Raw genomic sequence first — 6,309 nt, forward strand, 5'->3', positions numbered from 1 at the left:
CAATCCTCATCCGAGGTTATTTTTTCCATTGCTTTCAGAGAGAGTGTGTAAGGGAGGGAGAGAGGGGGAGAGGGAGAGAGGGAGAGAGAGAGAGACATCGATGTGAGAGAGATACATCAATCGACCACCTCCTGTACAACTGGGGTTTGAACCTGCAACCTAGGTATGTGCCCTGACAGGGAATCGAACCTGTAACCTTAGGAATGAGGAGCACCAACCGTAAACATGTGGGTGACATTAAATGTGTATTGGTTGTGTGAGACATAATGTCATGTGGAGCTTGACATATTTGTAGAATGAAAATTTATGACAGTAATCCAAAAGACAGGGGAGGAATAAGTGAGGTTTATATTTTTTGGGGGCACAGCACAAGTGTGTGTGTGTTGTGGGGGAAGATTGCAGAGGGGTTAAGGATTTAAGTGCTCTTTTTTTCCTCTCTCCTTTCTTCTGAAAGTGGAGCCTCTCTTGAGAATGGATAGACCAACCACACTGCCTCCCTGGAGGGTTTGCCCAGCATTGTGGTTTTGTTCTGTAGGGCTCTTGTGTCTTGCCTGGCCGATGTATAAGTATTTGTTTGAATAGCTGCTTTCAGCTCATTTGGGTACATAAGCAGGAGTGGAATTGCTGGGTCATATGTTTAACTTTTTGAGGAACTGCCAAACTGTTCAGTGGGCTTGAGAGTGATGCATGGGCTGTAAGGACAGCCTAAGCTCTCTTACATTACCCAGACTTTGATGGTTTATTTGCCCCCCTCCCCCCGCGCCTAACAGCTCAGTAAAGTATTTTCCAAATGAAAAAAGAAAAGAAAAGTTAGGTGGAAGCCTGGGAGGCAGGGGAGGGGGCTTTGGGGATCCTCTGCAAGCAGCACTGGACCATGCCGTTTGCAGACTGTGTGTTCTGCTGAATGACTCTGGGCTGACTCTTCATTTCAAAGTGTGTGTGTGTGGGGGGGGGGGGGGGGCTCTGCTTTCTCCCGCCTTCCTAAAATGTCACCAGTGGATTAGTTCTAGGCACAGAGTGATGTCCCAAATCAATTGCCTTCCCGGACCTTGCCATTTCATAATCCACTCAAGCTCCTACTTGGCCTCGGGGACCTGGTACATTTGAGGAAGGCTTTCGAGTGTGCAAGCATTTCCACATATTTCATGTCTGTGTAGTCTTGATTCCCATGTTAACTGGGGGAGATAAGGGGATTAAATGCTGTTCCCCGTAGAGGAGAGGGATGGGTGGGTGGACAGAGAGGTGGGAGGAGATAGAGCATCAGACAGGAGTGGGGGTGCGGCCTGGAAGGTGGAGGGGTAGACGGAGGGTTGAGACACAGCAATAGTTCTCGGGGGCTCACCTGAGTGATTAAGCAGCTAGGTTGCTAGGTGCTGTTTTCTGAAATAGCAACACCCAGTCTTGCTGCAAACTACAGCTCCCAGCAAGCACTTCTTCCTGGACGCCTCTCCCCGCCCGGTGCGCATGCTTTGGCAGACGTGGCACCGGGAACTCGGAGGCGGGGTGCATTTGGGAAGTGGCGGTGGCATTTGGACCCGGCGGAGCTGCGGGCGTGGGAGCCAGCACGTGCGCCCAGCGTGTGGGTCCGCGCGCCCTCCTGCCGGCCCATCCTGGACGCGCGGGGAGCTGCCTCCTGCCACTGGGGTCGGGGCGTGTGTCCCAGGCCGGCGGGGACCGGAGGCTACAGGAGAGGCAGCGGGGCTGGCCCCGTGTTCTCCCCTCAGATTGCTCCGGGCCACGGGAGCTGGAGGGATCCCCAAGGCGCGGGGCGATCCCTCGCAGGGTGTTAGCGCGGGGGACACAACTTTGCGGGGGTGCAGGTCAGGGGGCGGCCGCCGGCTGGGGCGGGACGCCCGCGGGTTGGGGGAGGGTGCGCCGCGCCCCAGACTCCGGGCCCTGCACCTGTGTGAGTGCCGTGTGGGATCGGGGTGCTTTCCCCCTCCGCACTGCCGGAAACCTGGTGTTAGGGTCACCTGCTTCTTGGTGTCAGCCCTGGGCGACTGGGAAACCAACGGCCCGCACCTGGCCCCCGCCTGCCGGGAGTTCTGCCCTTACACCCGACTGAGGCTGGACCAACCCCGGCCACTTTCTGGCCGTGTGACGCGTGTATCGTTTCATGTATCATTTCATGTATCTGATTTAGTCTCCTCACCCTTGAAATGGGAACGTTAGAGATACCCACCTCGCAAGGTTGCCCTGGGGGTCGGATGAGAAATCCGAGGAGGAAGCTCTGTAAACTGCAACATCACACAAGAGTGGAGGAGGGGTGGTCCTGGTGCTGGGAGTGGCGGGCTCTCCGAGAGGAGTTTGCTCCGTGTGGGTGCCGCCTCCAGCACATCCCTGGGAGAGGTCTGAACGGGTGTGCCCGCAGGGTCCAGAGCTGCCAGGGTTGGCCTTGGTGTTGCCTGGTGTTCCTGTGGATGTGCGGTGGGATCATGTGCGGGCCTCCTTCCACCTTTTCCCATGACTCCTGGTCTCCCTTATTTTAAGACCATCTTGGCTTCTTTTTTCCTGAAGTTTCAAGGCACTTCCTGCGGCCGGCACCCTCTCCAACCCGGAGTTTTCAAGTTGTTTTTTTTCTCTCTCCCCTTTTGGGTGTGGCAAGGATGCTGGGCAAACAGGAGGAGAAAAAAATCGTGTGGCTTGAATTGGTTTCAGTACTTCCACCTCCCAATGCCCTGCCCTTTGGGGATCCCCAGTGGGGCGTGGCCTTTCTTCTGGAAGCTCCCTACCCCTAGTCGGACCATTCTCCTTCTGGGGGAGAACCAGGCTGGTGTGGGGCAGAGTCACTTCACCCGTGTCTCCTTGTGCGTGACCATCGCTTGCATTCTGTTCACTGGAGCCTGCTGGCCCTGGCCAGCCTCTGGGACAGGCAGGACCCCAGGAGGGGGCAGAGGGGACCATCTCCAGTGCGATTTCCTGTCAGGTCTTTGCACTTGGGCTGTTTCAGGAGGTCCTGCTTTCCTCCCTTCTCCCTTTCCCCCTTCCTCCTGTGAAAATAAAGGGCTTGGGAATGTGACTGGAAAGAAGTTTCATTGAACAAATATTTATCAACCACATCGTTGGGCGCTGGATTGGATTTTGGGTGGAGAGCAAAATACACATTGTCCCTGCCATCCTGTGTTGCCGTGGGCCGGCAGAGGAGTCAGTCCTGTGAGCAAATAAAGACAGGACAGTGAATGCTAATATCCGAAGGGCTGGGAGCTTCCTCAGAAGGGGAGCCACCCATTCATTCAGAGGGAGGGTCGGCCATGGCTTTCCTGAGGCAGTGGGTGAACAGTCTGGAGGGCGTGTGGGAGTCAGCGTTGAGGTCTGCAGGTGCCTTCCACCCAGGAGTTCAGAAGAGCGGGTAGGTTTGCTGAGAACACGAGGACCTGGGGATCCTCAGCAAGGAATTGCCGTTTTCTCCTTTCCCGAAGCCCTTGGCTTAGCAGGTGTGAGACGTAGGTGCACCGTCAGTGGGGAGTGGCTGGTGGACACGAGGGTGAGCTTCTGTCAGTCCAAACTCTGTGTCCCTCTGGCAAGGGCTTCCAGATCCGGGGAGTGGATCGAGTTTCTTTGTTCACTCAATATTTACTGAGGGCTGATTATGTGCACAGCACTGGACTGTGACCTGAACCATATAAAGAAGTATAAAGGAGTCTGTAGAGTTTCATGGACAGGATGTACACCCACCACATGTTTTAACAGCAAAAATATGGAAATGGCGTACATGCTCAACAGCAGTGGCATGGTTAAATGACTTTTGGCCCTGTCCATCTCATGGGAAGTCATGTTTATGAAGAATATTTATATTTACTAGAGTGCTATGTTTATTATGAAAATTCTGTGATGCTAATAAAGGATGTCTCAGGGTATGGGAAAGTTTCCTAGTGTGATAGGAAGAGGAAAGCAGATGCAGAACCAAATCCCAGGTGGCTGAAGATGGCTACATAAGTGTTGGAGGAATTAACGGTGCAGCAAAGTGAACAGTGGCTGGTCCGGAAGGTGGAGTGGTGGGTGGCTTTTGCTTACTTCTTTGCTTATGCTTCTCTGCGTTTTCCAAGTGTTGCACATGAATATAGATTAGTTTTTGCTCAGAAAAGGGAACATTTTGAAAAGGTTCTTTTGGGAGCCTCAGCCTTCCAGAAGAATATTGGGGTAGAAGGAGTCACAGTCAGCACTTGGGACAAGTGGCTTCCAGCCCTTCCTGGCTGGGTGTCTCTGCCCTCAGGGCCTGCAGCTGAGGCGGCTGAGCTGTTCTGTCCTCACGCCTGAGGCGGACTGACCCCTCCTGCTGTCCAGCTCAGCTCCCTGCTGCAGCTGGCCAAGCCCTGGAGCTGGGCTGTGATGACGTTTTCACTGGTCCACAGACAAGTTGGAAAAAATGACAATGGTGAGTGGTTTTTTTCATGAATCCAAATATTTTCAGTTTGAAAACTTGTTCATTCTCCTGAGGTGATGTCCATATTTGGGGATAGGGAGTGGTTTACAGTAACCTTTTGAAAAATGAAAGTTGTGCTGGCATATTGGGATTTTTTTTAAAAAGTCTTTTCTTGTTTATAGAAACAAGAAATTACACATTATGTTTAAGCATATACATATATACATATACATTAAAGCATATCCTGCCAGGCTGTGAGATTTGAAAGTCTGAGAACTGCTGATTTCACCCAGCTCTCTCATTTTGTAAAAGAAAAGTGAGGCTTCAAGAGGGAAGGGACTCACTCAAGGCTACCCCGTTTCTAAAGGCAGAGCTGGGATTAGAGCCAGGCTCCTGCTTACATATCAGGGTTCTGCCCACTCCATCTCTGTCATCCCAGGCCCCCCACCTGCTTCCCTCCTCCAAAGCCACTGCTGAGACCTCTTCCCTGATGGTGGCTTGAAGCTTCAGAACCTGGTGGGCGGAGGTGCAGGAAGCAGGAGGTGTTTGTCCCGTCTCTCCTGCAGAGCTTTTCATGTGCACGTATTTAGAGTCGACATTATATACTTAATAGGCTTCTGTGGGCTGGCCTAGCACCTAATTGCCATTTATAATGCTGTTTGGAACCTGGAGTGCACTTTTCCCACGGAAATAAACACATTACAGAGGAAGATTTGAAGCAGAACTGGCATGTAAGTTGGAGGAATGGCCGACTGCCATATGAGTGGCAAACACTGAGTGCTGTGGATTCGGGCAAAGGCCAAGCTGTGGGGCGCTGAATGCCCCCAGCTCACGCCTCACAAGGAGGGCAGACTCTGAGCTCCGTGGCAGTGGATCCTCCCTGTCCTGGCTTTTGTGTCCCCAGCACCTAGCCCAGGCCCTGGCATGCAGTCCTCCCCAGTCCATGCTTAGTTGAAGGAATCTGTGTTGCCCACAGAGAAAGGAAACCTTTCTAGACAGTAATGTGGGCAGTGAGGCGGGGTGGGCCTGGCTGGCTGGCAGGAAGGATTTGAGTCTGGGAATTGGGGAATAAGACTGTGAGAGTGGATCGTAAAGAAGCTTAAATGCCGACTTTGGGGACTCCATTCTGTAGATAATGGAGAGACATGATGAAAGCTGCCCTTTGAATAGCAAGGGTTGGAATGGGAGAGACCGGATTAATTTTCTCAGAACAACACTTTATTCCTCTTACTTCTCTGTTGTCTAGTGTGACGGAGTGGAAAGACCATGGGCTTTTAGCCAGCTGGACACTCAGGAGCTGTGTGACCTTGGGCCCTGCCTCAGTTTTCCTGTTTGTAAATGGTGGTCATAATATCCATCTCGCAGGGTTGAAAGGGTCAGAAATAAATAGCACAGGAAGCACCCAGCACAGCGCTGGGCCCTGGGAGCCCAATAAGTGGGAGCCACAGCTTTCATCTCAGGTTGCCAGAGAAGGTGCTGGGGAAGCCAGTTAGGAGGAGGTGGTGGACAGTGAATGGCCACAACAGGTGTGAGCAGAGAGATGTGAGTGGGGATGCCCTGTGCTGCTGGCATTCTCTCTATCACAGTTCCTTGGAGCTGGCTCTTGCCTCGCTCCTTGCCCCTGGTGGGGGGAGCAGGTGTGTGTGTGTTGTGGGGGAAGATTGCAGAGGGGTTAAGGATTTAAGTGCTCTTTTTTTCCTCTCTCCTTTCTTCTGAAAGTGGAGCCTCTCTTGAGAATGGATAGACCAACCACACTGCCTCCCTGGAGGGTTTGCCCAGCATTGTGGTTTTGTTCTGTAGGGCTCTTGTGTCTTGCGCGGTAGGTTTTGTAGGCTGTCTGAATCACAGTGGGCTTGAGAGTGATGCATGGGCTGTAAGGACAGCCTAAGTTCTCTTACATTACCCAGACTTTGATGGTTTATTTGCCCCCCTCCCCCCGCGCCCCC

The sequence above is a fragment of the Myotis davidii genome, unplaced genomic scaffold (assembly GCF_000327345.1).
Source record: "Myotis davidii unplaced genomic scaffold, ASM32734v1 scaffold841, whole genome shotgun sequence".
NCBI lineage: Eukaryota > Metazoa > Chordata > Mammalia > Chiroptera > Vespertilionidae > Myotis > Myotis davidii.